At 38.5% G+C, this 14633-nt stretch overlaps 1 protein-coding gene across 2 annotated transcripts in view; it reads right to left on the bottom strand.

Annotated features, from left to right (window-relative positions):
• Positions 1-9533, bottom strand: part of nlgn1 (neuroligin 1) — a 627813-nt gene extending 618280 nt beyond the window's left edge. For both annotated transcript variants that reach the window (XM_073041086.1, XM_073041087.1), the window contains exon 1: positions 9366-9533. The gene's annotated coding sequence lies outside the window, so the exon portion shown is untranslated. The remainder of the gene's footprint in view (positions 1-9365) is intronic.
• Between the last annotated feature and the right edge of the window lie 5100 nt (positions 9534-14633).

The raw sequence follows: 14633 nt of genomic DNA, 5'->3' as shown, positions 1-14633 counted from the left end.
GTAGAACACCACTAGTCAGCAGCACCGAATCAGAATGGGCTCCCTTTATTCCCACTTTTTGCCTCCTGCCAGTTAGCCACTGCATTATCCATGCTAGAATCTTCCCTGTAATACCACGGACTCATAGCTTGTTAAGCACCCTCATGTGTGGCGCCTGTCAAAGGCCTTCTGAAAATTCAAATACACAACATCAACCTATTCTCCTTTGTCTATCCTGCTTGTTATTCTTTCAAAGAATTCCAACTGATTTGTCAGACAAGATTTTCCCTTGAAGAAACCAGATGGACTACAGCCTACTTTATCATGGGACTCCAAGAACCCCAAAACCACATTGTTAACAATTGACTCCACCATCTTCCCAACCACTGAAATCAGACTAACTGGCCTATAATTTCCTTTCTTCTGTCGCTCTCCCTTCTTGAAGAATAGAGTAAAATTTGCAATTTTTCAGTCTTCTGAAACCATTCCAGAATCTGGTGATTTTTGAAAGATCATTCTAATGTCTGCACATCTCTTCAGCCACCTTTTAAGAATCTTGGGGTGTACACCATCTGGTCCAAGTGACTTATCTACCTCCAGAACTTTCAGTTTCCCAACAACCTTCTCCCTAGTAATGGCAACTTTACCCACTTCATGACCCCTGACACCTGGAACTTCCATCATATTGCTAGCACCTTACAGCGTGAAGACTGATGCACAATACTTATTCAGTTTATCTGTCATTTCTTGGTCCTCCATTACTAACTCTCCAGCATAGTTTTCCAATGGTCCAATATTCACTCTTGCCTCTGTTTTACACTTTATGTATCTGAAGAAACTTTTGGTATCCTCTTTAATATAACTGGCTGGCTTAGTTTTGTATTCCATCTTTAACTTCTTAATGACTTTTTTTGTTGCCTTCTGTTGGTATTTGAAAGCTTCCCAATCCTTCAACCTCCTACTAATTTTTTCTCTATTATATGCCCTCTCTTTGGCTTTTATGCTAGCTTTGACATCTCTTGTTAGCTACAGATTTTCCTTTAGAATACTTCTTCCTTTTTTGGATGTATATATCCTGTGCCTTCCGAATTGCTTCCAGAAATTCCAGCCATTGCTGCTCTGCCATCATCGCTAGCAGTGTTCTTTTCCAATCTATTCTGGCCATTCATGCCTCTGAAATTTCCTCTACTCCACTGAAATACTGATACATCTTACTTGAGCTTCTCATTCTCAAATTTCAGAGTGAATTTAATCATGTAATGATCACTTCCCCTAATGGTTCTTTGACCTTAGCTCTCTCATCAATTCCAGTTCATTGTCCAACACCCAATCCAGAATAGCTGATCCCCTATTGGGCTCAACCAAGAGCTGCTCTAAAAAGCCATCTCACAGGCATTCTGGAAATTCCCCCTCTTGGGATCCAGCACCAACCTGATTTTCCCAGTCTGCATATTGAAATCCCCCATGACTATTGTAACATTGCTTTTTTGGCATGCATTTTCTTTCTCCCGTTGTAATTTGTAGACCACATTCTTACTACTTTTTGGAGTCTGTACTTAATTCCCATCAGGGTCTTTTTAACCTTGTAGTTCCTAGATCTATCTACAATGATTCAACACCTTCTCACCCTTTGTCACCTCTTCCTAATGATTTAATTTCATTTTTTACCAACATAGCAATGACACCCCCTCTGCCTTCCTACCCGTCTTTTCAATACAATGTGTACCCTTGGACATCAAGTTCACAGCTATAATCTTCTTTCAGCCATGATTTAGTGATGCCTACAACATCGTACATGCCAATCTATAACTGTGCTATAAGTTCACCTACCATATTCCGAATATGCTTGCAATCAAATATAAAACCTTCAGTCCTTTTTGATTTTGCCTCACCTTTTATGTTGCAACTCATCCTGTTGACTGCAAATTTGCCCTATCAGCCTCTCCTTGCTAGGAATCTCACTACACATTGCCCCTGTTTGTAAACCAACTACCTCATTTTCAGCACTATCACTTTGGTTCCCAACCCCTGTCAAATTAGTTTAAACCCACACAAATAACTCTAGCCAACTCGCTGACAAGGATATTGGACCTTCTTGGGTTCAGGTGTAACCCACCCCTTTTGTACAGATCATACCTTCCTCAGAAGAGATTCCAATGATCCATAAATCTAAACCTCTGAACCCTACACCAGTGTCTCAGTCACGCATTCAACTGCAAGATTATTGCATTCCTATCCTCACTGGCATGTGGCACAGGCAGCAATCCAGAGATTACTGCCCTAGAGGTTCTGCTTCTCAGCTTTCTACCTAGCTACATAAAATTTTTCTCCAGGACCTCCTTACATTGTCTATGTTATTGGTGCCAATATGTGCAACCAAGACTTCTGGCTGCTCACCGTTACCCTTGAGAATGCCATGGACCCAATTTGAGCCATCTATGATCCTGGCACCAGGAAGGCAACACACCATCCAGATGTCTCCATCGCACCGACAGAACCTCAGCTCTGTTCCTCTGACTAAGGAATCTCCTATCAACACTGCAGTTCTCTTCACCTCTCTGCTCTTCTGAGCCATAGCACCAGACTCAGCCCCAGAGGCCCAGTCACTGTAGCTCAACCTGGATATTACATGGACTAAATACTGAACACATAACATTGAAGGATTTTATTTTGAAACAACAGGAGTAATTTTTTAAATGCCCTGGAATTTTTTTTAATGGGTTGCTGGCAGAAAATTATCCACCAAGAAATTATTATTCTAAGGTATTCATGGTAAATCAATTGATATAGATTCTAAATATTAAAATGCTTTTCTTCCGTCACTGGTAAAACATAGTTTCCCCTAGCAAATATGTATCACCTACAACTATTGGGAGAGGGAAAATGATTTGGGAGCTGTACTCGCAAACACGAGGAAATCTGCAGATGCTGGAAATTCAAGCAACACACACAAAATGCTGGTGGAACTCAGCAGACCAGGCAGCATCTATAGGAAGAAGCACAGTTGACATTTTGGGCCGAGACCCTTCGTCAGGACTAACTGAAAGATAGTAAGATTTGAAAGTAGGTGTGGGGGGGGGGGAAATCTGAAATGATAGGAGAAGACAGGAGGGGGAGGGTTGAAGCTAAGAGCTGGAAAGGTGATTGTACTTGATCCTTTACTAAAAGATCAGTGAGAGGCAGGTGACTAAATAAATCCATTGCTGAGAAGTATCTGGGGAGCACTGGGTTATTATTCAATTGCTAACTGTGTGCAGTTGAATAATGGAGTCTTTTCAGGGAAAAGATCTGATTTTGGACATTTCTCCTTAAAAAATATACATCAGAAAGGATTCAAAGAAGAGTGCCTTCAATGATTTAAAGCCTCAAGATACCTTCAAACACCTGAAAAGGCATTATATATAAGTGAAAAGTAGCTAGATTTATGAAATGGTACATCTTTAAGTTAATGAAACCAATAGACATAAGTAAGACTAAATAGGTCATTTAATGTGACATTACCTAGATTAAGAACAAGTGCAAGTTTTAACGTAGCGCATAGCGTATGTTTAGCTAACTAGAAGTGATTAACATTTTGAGATATCTTTTAAGTGTAATCACTGAAGAGAGTGCAGTACATTGTCTGGGATAAAATATTTCACTTTTGAGAAAAAGCTGGTTAGACTGAGCTTACTTTGGTGCAGAGGAGGATGAGTATAGGTATAGTGTATGTGCTTGAAGGTATCTTACAGCATTTTGAATTATGGAACTTTGCCCTTACAAAATCTACAAATCACCACCAAAATATTTGAGATATGCAATGAAAACACACTCATGCTGCATTTATGAGAAGAAAAACAATAAAAACCCATCAGAACTGGGAAGGCAAGAAAATAAATTTGTTAATCTGCAGAGAGGAAGAGAGAAGGAGGACTGTCTCTAAATAGGGTGACCACAGGGATAAACTGTAAACAAGTTTATCTGATCAATGTGTGATTGGGAGCAATTAGAGAGACAAGTATAGAGAAAAGAGCACTGACAAAAATGCAGGACTTTTGAAATGCAAAGCAGGAAGACATGCAGAGAGCATAAAGAAAAGGAAACCACAAAATGTAGGAGTTCTGAAATGCAGAGTAGGGTGAGCATTTTGGAGACAGTGACTGCAACTCCCTGACTTTTTACCATAGCCTTGGTCAGGGAATGGAGCAAACAGTATGGGGAAGTATTTAATTTGGGAAGGGTAAATTATACTGCTATCTGACAGGAACATGGGAGCATAAACTGGGAACAGATGTAATGCAGGGAAATGCAGATGTTGTTTAGGCAGCACTTATATGGAGTTCTGGATAGGTTTGTCCTATTAAGATGGGAAAAGGGTGATAAGGTGAAGGAATTATGGTTGACAAGGGATGCAGAACATGTAGTCAACAGGAAGAAAGATGCATACTTAGATTTAGGAACCAAGGATCAGTCAGAGCTCTGGAGAGCTACAAGGTAGCCAGGAAAGAGCTTAAGAATGGATTTAGGAAAGCTAGAAAGGGACATGAGAAGACCTAAGCAAGTATAGTGAAGGAAAATCCAAAGGCATTCTACATGTACATGAAAGAAGATGACTAGAGTGAGGGTTGGACCGATCATGGATAAAAGAGGAAACAGGAGGAGGTAGGGTAGGTCATTAATGAATACTTTGTTTCACTATTCACCAGTGAGAGGGACCTTGACAAATGTCAGGACATCATAAAAGAGACTGATGTGCTGGAATATATCAATGTTAAGAAAGAGGATTGCTGGAAGTTTCAAAAAGCATTAGGATAGATAAGTGCCTGGGGCAAAACAGGATATACTCCAGATTACTATCGGAGGCAGGGGAAGATAGTGGTGCACCTTTGACAATTTGAGTTTCACTGGGCACAGGAGAAGTACCAGAGAGAGAGTGGTAAATATTATTCCTTTGTTCAAGAACAGTAATAGGGATAATCCTGGGAATTATAGACTTGTATTACATCAGTAGAGGGCATACAGTTGGATAGGATACATAGAGAGAATACAATAGGCAGATTAGGGATAGTCACTTTGTGAGGGGCAGGTCATGTTTCATGAGACTGATTAAATTTTTTGAGGAAATGACAAGATAAATTGATAAAAGTAGAGCAGTGGATGTAGTGCATGTGGATTTTAATAAGGCACTTAACAAGGTTCCCCCTGTTAAGCTCATTCAGAAAGTCATGAGGCATGTGATCCGGGGAAACTTCGCTGTATGGATTCAGAACTGGCTTGTCCACAGGGGGCAATGTGATAGATGGTGGAGCATTTTCTGCCTGCAGGTTGGTAACCAGAGGTGTTTCACAGGGATCCATAAATGACTTGGATGAAGAAGTGAAACGGTGGGTTAATAGGCTTGCAGATGACACAAAGATTGGTGGTGTTGTGGATAGCGTAGAAGATTGTTGTAGTTGAAATAGAACTTTTATAAGATGCAGAGCTGGGCTGAAAAGAGACAGATGGAGTTCAATCTGGGAAAGTGTGAAGTGATACACTTTAGAAGGTCGAATCTGAAGGCAGAGTGTAAGGTTAATGGCAGAATTCTTAGCAACGTGGAGAGACAGAGGGATGCTGGGGTCTATGTCTATCGATCCCTCAAGGTTACCATGCATGTGATAGGGTGGAAAAGAAAGCATATGGTGTGGCCTTCTTCATTATTTAGGGGACTGTGTTCAAGAGCCACAAGGTAATATTGCAGCTCCTTAAGGCTCTGGTAGGGCCACATTTAGAGTATTGTGTTGAGTTCTGGCCCCCTCATTATAGGAAAGATGTAGAAGCTATAGAGAGGGTGCACAGGGGATTTACCAGGATACCACTCCTTATATAGGCACATGGATGAAAGAAAACCGAAGGGCTATGCGGGAGGAAAGGTTTAGATTCTTAAAATAGATTAAAAGTTTATCTATTCAGAGGCCATCATAGGCCAAAGGGCATTTACTGTAATGTAATGTTCTATGCCTGGCAGATTAACCTGGGCATGTCCTCTACTCCCTTGAGCAACATATACATAATGTAAGTCTATGGAGGAGTCAGCCTCAATGTAGTTGCGAAGTATTAGCTCAAGTATGGGTAAGGAAATCTGATTACCATTTAAATGGCTTCAGTTGAACAAAATGCAGAAGAAGCACAAGGCAACAAGAGCACAGAATGCATTCAAGCGTGTTTTTAATGTTCATTATCTGGATGGGCTCAATAGTATCAACACTGATTGATGGGGCAATCCTGAAGAAGAGAGCTGTCAGACCAGGTCTGCAGCAATTAACGATCCAGCACCAAGGAATAAACTCATTTGACTTCACTTTCCACAAAGAACAACAACATATTTCTGAGTTAAAATGACATACAGCATGCCAGTGTTAGTGTTCATATGCACTTAAAGTGTTGGCCCTATTTAGCTGAAAAGATAGTTTGGGAAGTGTTATCTGAATAATCCAGGTAATATTATTTCAGTGCACTTTATAGATGACTTAAGTCATCAATCAAGCAGGCAGCTTTTTTTTGGGTGGGGTTGAACTTCAAATAATATTGGATCTGCATTTGCTCAGGCAAATAGGAAGTATTCCATCACATTCATGGCCTACCACAGGATACCTAAACTCTAGCCTGTTCTTACAGCCACGGGCCATTAGGTCTCCTCCCCAACCTGCCCCCCCAACTTCAATGCCATACAAGTTTGCTGACAACACCACTGTTATGGGCTGAATCAAAGGTGATGACATTTCAGCATATAGGAAGGAGATTGAGAATCTGGCTTAATGGGGTGCCACAACAACCACCTCTCACTCAATGTCAGCAAAACCAAAGAGCTGATGATTGACTACAGGAAGGGGACGCTGAAGGACCATGAGACAGTCCTCATCAGGGGATCAGTGGTAGAGAGGGTCAGCAACATTAAATTCCTCAGCATTATCATTTCAGATTATCTGTCTTGGGCCAAGCATGTAATTGCATTACAAGAAGGCGTAGCAGTGCCTTTACTTTCTTAAAAATTTGTGAAAATTCGGCATGTCGTCTAAAATTTTGACAGACTTCCATAGATGCATAGTGGAGAGCATACTGACTGGTTGCCTAGTATGGGAATGCTAATACTCTTGAACAGAAAAAAAAAAACTACAAAAGGTACTGGATTCAGACCAGTCCTCACCATTGAGCATATTTACAAGGAGCACTGTTGCATCTATCCTCAAGGGCCCCCACCATATAGCATGCTCTCTTCTTGGTGCTGCCATCAGGAAGGAGGTACAGGAACCTTAAGTCCCAAACTAGCTAATTCAGGAGCAGTTAATACCCATTGATCATCAGGCTCTTGAACCAGAGGGGTTTAATTTCACTGACCCCAACACTGAACAGATTCCACAACTTATGGACTCACTTTTAAGGATTCTACAACTTGTGTTTTTCAAAGGTGTGCAGGATACTCACAATTATTAGCAGAGGCAAAAGAATAATAGCAAAGAAATTATGGTATAACTTTATAAAATATTAGTTAGGCCACAGATGGAGAAATATGTGCCATTAGGAACCTCATTCAATAGGAGGGATGATAATACAATCCGAGGGGGCACAGAGGATACTTGGATGTCATGTGGGAGGGGGCATTTCACCTACAAGAAGAGATTGTACAGGTTATGGGTGTTTTCCTTGCAGTGAAGAAAGTCTGGGGCTATTTGTTGATACACAAAATACTGAGGAGTATAGGAGGGTAAATACTGAGAAACCATTTCCCCTTAGCAGAGGTATTTATAACCAGACTGTAAAGTCAGGGGTAGCGTTTTCTTTGTGCAGACCTGTCATAAGTGTGTCTAAACACACTGGAAAAGATATCCAAATGATGTCAGGGATACAAGAGGTTCAGCAAATGCCGGAAATCTTGAGCAACAAAATGCTGGGGGAACTCAGCAGGTTACGCATTATCCACAGTGAGAAAAAAGTTGTCTAAGTTTTGGGCCAGGTCCCTTCATCCTGATGAAGGACCTTGGCCAGAAAGGCCATCTATTTTTTTCCCTCCCTAGATGCTGCCTAACCTGCCAGTTCCTCGCGCAGTTTGTGTGTGTTAAAGTCCAAACTGAGTCATTACAACCTATACTGCCATCTACAGACTGCTCTAAATCGTTTGTAAGGTATAATTACTGTACTGTCTTGTTTCATTTAAATTTCACTGGCAAAGGTTTGACTCAAATAATTTATGGTGTTAATTCAGATTATCATCCACACTACTTATGCAATGCAATAAATTAAAAAGGCTACGTCCCCTCTTTTACTTTCTTCATTACGCTGATGGTCACGCCTTGAAATAGTATAGATTTATTTAGTATTCTGCAATATTGGAGTTCAGATTTTGAAAATAACTGAGAGTCATGATTTTATTATAATCTGGTCCTAAATCCGCCAGGCAACCATTCGTAATTTTCACCAGAAGGAAACAAGGTTCAGTATTTTAAAATTGGGTGTCCAATACATTTCAGCAGACCTCTCAATTACGGGAATGTTTTGAAAACCTGGCTGCATTGTACACGTGTTATTGTTTTAAAAGTAAGAAAATCACCGACAAATTTTAGGAGCAGATAGTTTAACCCAGGTGAATTACGTGTTAAGTTGTCGTCTACATGCTATAAACGTAATATTTAAAATGTCATTAACTTCAGGACTCATAATACAAAACCAATTACCGCCGAATAGCTATATAATGATGATCTATGCATTCACTTTCAGGACAAGACGAGGCAATCCACGCATTATTAAACCAGCACTAGAAAAATTGCTTTGGTCATTTTTTCTTTTGCAAAGCTATCACTTTTTTTGAGCTATAACTCTCCGCTTTTCATTCCATCGTCAGCGATCTTTCCTGGTTAAAATATGCACATTGGATCCAGCAGCCGTCCTCAAGAGAACCAGAGTGAAGTAACAATTGGCGAGAAAGGATAATAAAAAAATACAAATAAGGTAAAGACATAAGTTAATTAAGAAATGTGAAATATTGTTACTATACATTTCTACACAAGGGAGATAGCATTGCAAAGGTATTCTTGAATATTCATGAATGACCTATTCCAACTTGTCCCATTCCAACTTTTCATAATTCACTGGTGCGAGACCTCCAGATTGTTATATATTTGCAATGTACACTGTTATATTCCAGTGTAATACTATGACATTTTGAAAGTGTAACTTTTTTTGTGAGTGTATATATAACCATGGGTTAGGAATCATCACTTGGAATTTGTGGTTACCGGTTCTGCCTTAGAAAATGAATACTGTATTGCACCTTTTTCCTCAGAAACCTGGTAACGTTAAATCTGAGAATCAAATTGTAAAGTTAAAACCGGCAGTCGCAAACAACCAAGATTTTAATCACTGGAACTTACCACAAATAAAGTTTTCATGATTTTCTCCAGGACTATTTTGAATACGGTGCGGAAAAAAAAACAAAGCGGTGGAGGATGTCAGCGGGTCAAGTAGCGTCTGTGGAGGGAAATGGGCACTCGACCTTTCGGGTCCAGACCTTTATCTAGAATATGGTTTCACATCCAGGAACCGAGACACACACCTTTCATTTTTTCCCCACCGACGCTTGGCACTTCTCTGCCCGAGACTTAATCATGTTCCCTCCCTTTCAAAATATTCAAACATATTTCGGTAACATCGCCACTGCTACCACAGAATGCAGAAACAATATCCTATCGTTAAAATACAGGTTTTAAATATCCCTGTATTCTTCGCTTGTCTTTTTACATGAATCCCTCATCAATCGACATCGGAAAGCCTTAAGAAATCCAATGGCGGTCTGGAGCTATTCAATTCTGAATTGCGCCTTGTATTTTCTGTGATGCCCATGCAATCTTTCCTTCTCTGATCTTGCCTCCATGTTCAAATTCAATTAAAACGTTTGCAGCTGCAGAAAGAAAATCTTAAAAGTCCATACATGGGATTTCAAGGAGAATACCGAATCGAACCATGTTCCTTAAAGGTACCCTTTTCGCCTGAGTTGCGTTAATTCAAGTCCAGCGTTAATTCAAATTCACTTAACTGAGTTGACTATATGTCAAATCCGCCTTGAGTAGCAGAATGAACATAGGGAACATTAAGGTACTTCGTCAACGTCAGTGGTGACGTCAACATTAGCAACGTCACAAAAAGTTTACTGATAATTGCAGCATTTTTCATGGTTTTAGACAAATAACATTTTTGGTTGTTGAACCGTGTCTCTTAAAATATGTAATATTTCTTTGTTAATCACATCAATACTTGGCGAGCAATTGGTATAATAGAAATAATGTCTCGTTCTTAGTAGTACGTTTCTTCAGAACGAGGTGGAATGGTGAAAAGTTTCGCACGGTAACGCGATAACTTAATTAAAATGGATAAAGGGAATAAATGAAGGTGGAATTCCCAGTGAGGGTGGTAAATAACCGTAAAGAAAACTGAGTGTTGGACAACAGCTTTGTATATCGACAAAACTGAGAACCCAGTCCTCAGTAGGAAGATTTTTTATATGTAGAAATTTTATTTACATAAACGTGCGGAACATTTGGAACCCAATGCCTTATTATCAAATAGTGATACACGAAGGCATTTCTCAAAGAAGTACCAGAAATGCCGCTTACCCAGGTAAACCAATGCCAGTAAATCTTGGAAAAGTAGATGTTGCTGCATGGAATTCAGAAACTGGATTCAAATATATATAAAGAACATTTTCAGGCAATAGAAAAAGATATTGTAGGGTATGAAAAATTTGACCTCACATTACTTTAAGAGGCTATGACCAATTGTAACAAAAACAATATTGCATTATTTTATACAGACAAGGCAGAATGTAGAGGGGATTTGCGGAAAACGGGAAAAATTAACGAAAGACATAAAAGTTGAAAAGGCCAATAGGTATAGAAAATGTGATTCATGATTGATTCATGAAGATGCAGAATCAAGAAAGGACAACACTTGAAGGGAAAACTTAAAACGTGAAGAGAATAATTAAAAACTTTGGTTGAAACAGGTAAAACTTTTAACATGTGAGTTATTGAATTTCAAGAGCAAACAATAATCTTCAAAACGTAGAATAAATTAAGCAGATTTTAATAACTTTTTATAATCAAGAAAAAAGTCAGCACATTTTCAAAATAATTGTGCATGGTTAGCTTTTCTGAGGGGAAAAAACTTTAAAGGTGGATTATTGAAAAACAAGTAATATGATTTTCAGATTGCACATTGATATCTGGATAAACATAGTAGATATAAGTTATTACAGATGGACACTGTGTATTGGGGGAAAGCGTCTGTCTGCATTATGGATATTAAAAAGATGAAAAAGACTCAAGGTGAAAGCAAAGAAGGAATTCATCATCTTGTATTATGTGATGCAATAACCTAAACTGAATTGTTGTATTTACTTAATCTACCTTACATTAAGAATCCCTAAACAGTTTAGTAACAATTTAGTGTGTTAGAAGTGTAGTCAGTTTCATGAGAAACAAAAGAATGTTAACATTAGGAATTCACTCATTATAAAAAAATTAAATTGAATCATTTTGGTGACATATAACCATATAACCATATAACAATCACAGCACGGAAACAGGCCATTCCGGCCCTCCTAGTCCGTGCCGAACTCCTAATCTCACCTAGTCACACCTACCCGCACTCAGCCCATAACCCTCCACTCCTTTCCTATCCATATACCTATCCAATTTTACCTTAAATGACACAACTGATCTGGCCTCTACTACTTCTACAGGAAGCTCATTCCACACAGCTATCACTCTCTGAGTAAAGAAATACCCCCTCGTGTTTCCCTTAAACTTTTGCCCCCTAACTCTCAAATCATGTCCTCTCGTTTGAATCTCCCCTACTCTCAATGGAAACAGCCTATTCACGTCAACTCTATCTATCCCTCTCAACATTTTAAATACCTCGATCAAATCAGTGACTACAAGCCATTTATCAATCCACTTTGTGTGATAATTATTTCACAAAATAAACATTGATTTATCAGGTAATTACAGATAAGATACTGCATATGCCTTGGATATATTTTAAATATTAAAAGGATGAATTTCAAAGAGACTAGAGTAGAGGCAGACAGGAAGTTCAATAAATTCCATTGCAATGATTTTAAAATAAAAATCTATTTCTATGTATCACTACCATCTGTTTGCTAATAAAGCTATTTTTATCCAATTTACTAATGACCAATTAATTTCATAAATGTAATATTAATCTTCTGCATTAATCAATGTGTATTACCAATAATAACTCTTCCAAAGTACCCATTGTATGTATAGACTGAGATATTTAGAGATACTAACTTATCACAACTTAATCAAGAATTTACAATATTTGTTTACAGACTTATGGACATGCTGAGAAAATCTATCAGAGGACTACAATAATAGATGTCTTCGGTACATAAGTAACTCTGGGTATTTGACAGTCTTGTCACAATCAGTGGTCAGCAACAGATATCTGCATGGAGAAGGTGTTAAATCCTGTATTACATAAATTCCACAAAAATATGTTGTTATGGGGCTTTTTCTACAAATCAGATGATCCCATTTGATTTGCTTATATATATCTGGAGGTAATCCAATGCATTGAAATTATCTTCATCTGTGTAAACCATAATAAATATTTCCATTTTAATAGTCTTTGGCAGTTGGATGTTTTCCTCACCTTGTTATTCTGGATATCAGATTACAATTATGTTTCTTTGATGCAACCATCTTCTCGATACTTAAAACTGGTGAATCACAAGAGCTAACTGATCACAAAGTATTAAAGTAAAACCCACTATTTTATTACCAATGCCTAGCAATCCAAACATTTGAGCAGACTGTTCAAACTCAAACTGATCTTCTCATCATTAATCCAAGTGTACTTGGGAAGTGTCCCTTCCACACTTCCAGAGATGGCATGGAGTTGCAGATCAGTATATTTGAAAATAGGGAAGCATTTTGAAAACTTCCATGCACTTTTTATAGAAAAAAGGAAAAACCTGTTTTCACCTTTGCTATAATTAGCAACTTTACATTGTTTCAAACATTCTGTGATAGACTTTCTACAGGGTTCTTCCGTCTTCAAAGAAATGACAGAAATGCTGGAAGTTTTGCAAATCTCCTGAACTCAACATGAAATATTGGTTAATGAAGAGCATCTTTTGGTGAGCAAGGAACAGAGTTTGGGGGGGAACAAGATGGCTAATATTTATAAAAGAAAATATCATTCTGCCTAGCGATTGCCGGATGTTTCCAAATTGCAGAAGTAGTTGATAAGTTATTTTAAAACGTCTTACTTTTTATTAAGATTAGCTTCTGTTAGTTCAAGATATGTTTTGTAGATGACTTGCAACTTCCTTTACCTATCTATCTATTTATATTGTATTTATTTATTTACTTACTTACTTATTTATTTAGAGATCCAGCGTGAAACAGACCCATCTGGCCAAATGAACCATGCCGCCCAGCAGCCCACCTACTTATCACTAGCCTAATCACAGGGCAATTTACAATGACCAATTAACATACAAGCATCTTTGGACTGTGGGAGGAAACCAGAGCAACCTGAAGAAACCCACATAATCACGGGGAGAACATACAAACTCCTTACGTACAGCGTCAGAACTGAGCTCCAATCTCCAATGCAGTGAACTGTGTTAACCACTACGGTGCCGTAGTGCACTGACTGCAGCTGCATACAACCAAGAGGACAGTGAAATATTCAATGTTCCGGTCACAGAAATATGACTTTCACCAGAATGTAAGAACCAATATTCACATTCACAATTGGCATTTTTCAATTGACATCAACTTCCATTTCCAAAGATTTGGCTTTTGCAGTCAAGAAACATTACCATTATCATGACATCTATAGAATCTGTAAGAAAATTCTGAGAGAGCTTATATTATCCCACCCACCCAAACAACAGATTTTTATAGGAACATGACTGGGATTTAAAAAACATCATAACTGGCAGGTTTCAAAATGTCACACTTTTAATTTTGAAACTGACATTTAGAGAAAAATTGCTCACTTTTAGAGAAAAGCTGCATCTTTGTAATCTTGAAAGTGGGTATGTTGTAGAAATAGATGTTGCCTATGGTCCTGCAAAGTAGCTGATTTTTAGTTTGCTGAAAGCCGATAATTCAGTTTGCAATTTCAGGTATGTTGGGATCACAGTATAGGGTATGATCATTATCTTATATCTGACAAATCAGAATTAGAAACCATTTCACCTCCCTACCCAACCACAAACTTCCATAAAATCCTGGCCTGTAGGCATAAAGCCCACAGATAATTCTGAATAACTGGCATAAAGCCTACAGGTAACTTGGGAGTCCTTTTCTTCCTTATACTTGTATTTTTGTTTCTGGGTAACTTTTAAGTGTATGATTTGGGGAGTTTAATACCCATTTGAGGTAATACAGTTCTTTGGCAATTTTTCACCAAAATGGAATTGCAGAGGAAGATTCGCAGAGAAATAGTAAAACTACCATACATACTTCAAATACAAGTTATGGAGTTCCTCTGAATTAGCTGCATTATCTTCGCCGGAGAAACATTTCTGCTAGGATCCGAATTGTGACGCGCGGTTGTATTTTGTTGTACAGGCAGGCAGATTTGTTTTGGTATCTGTGGAAGTT

This window comes from Hemitrygon akajei, chromosome 3 (assembly GCF_048418815.1).
Source record: "Hemitrygon akajei chromosome 3, sHemAka1.3, whole genome shotgun sequence".
Lineage (NCBI taxonomy): Eukaryota > Metazoa > Chordata > Chondrichthyes > Myliobatiformes > Dasyatidae > Hemitrygon > Hemitrygon akajei.
The sequence above is the reverse complement of the archived record's forward strand: the minus strand, read 5'-3'. Positions and strand labels throughout refer to the sequence as shown.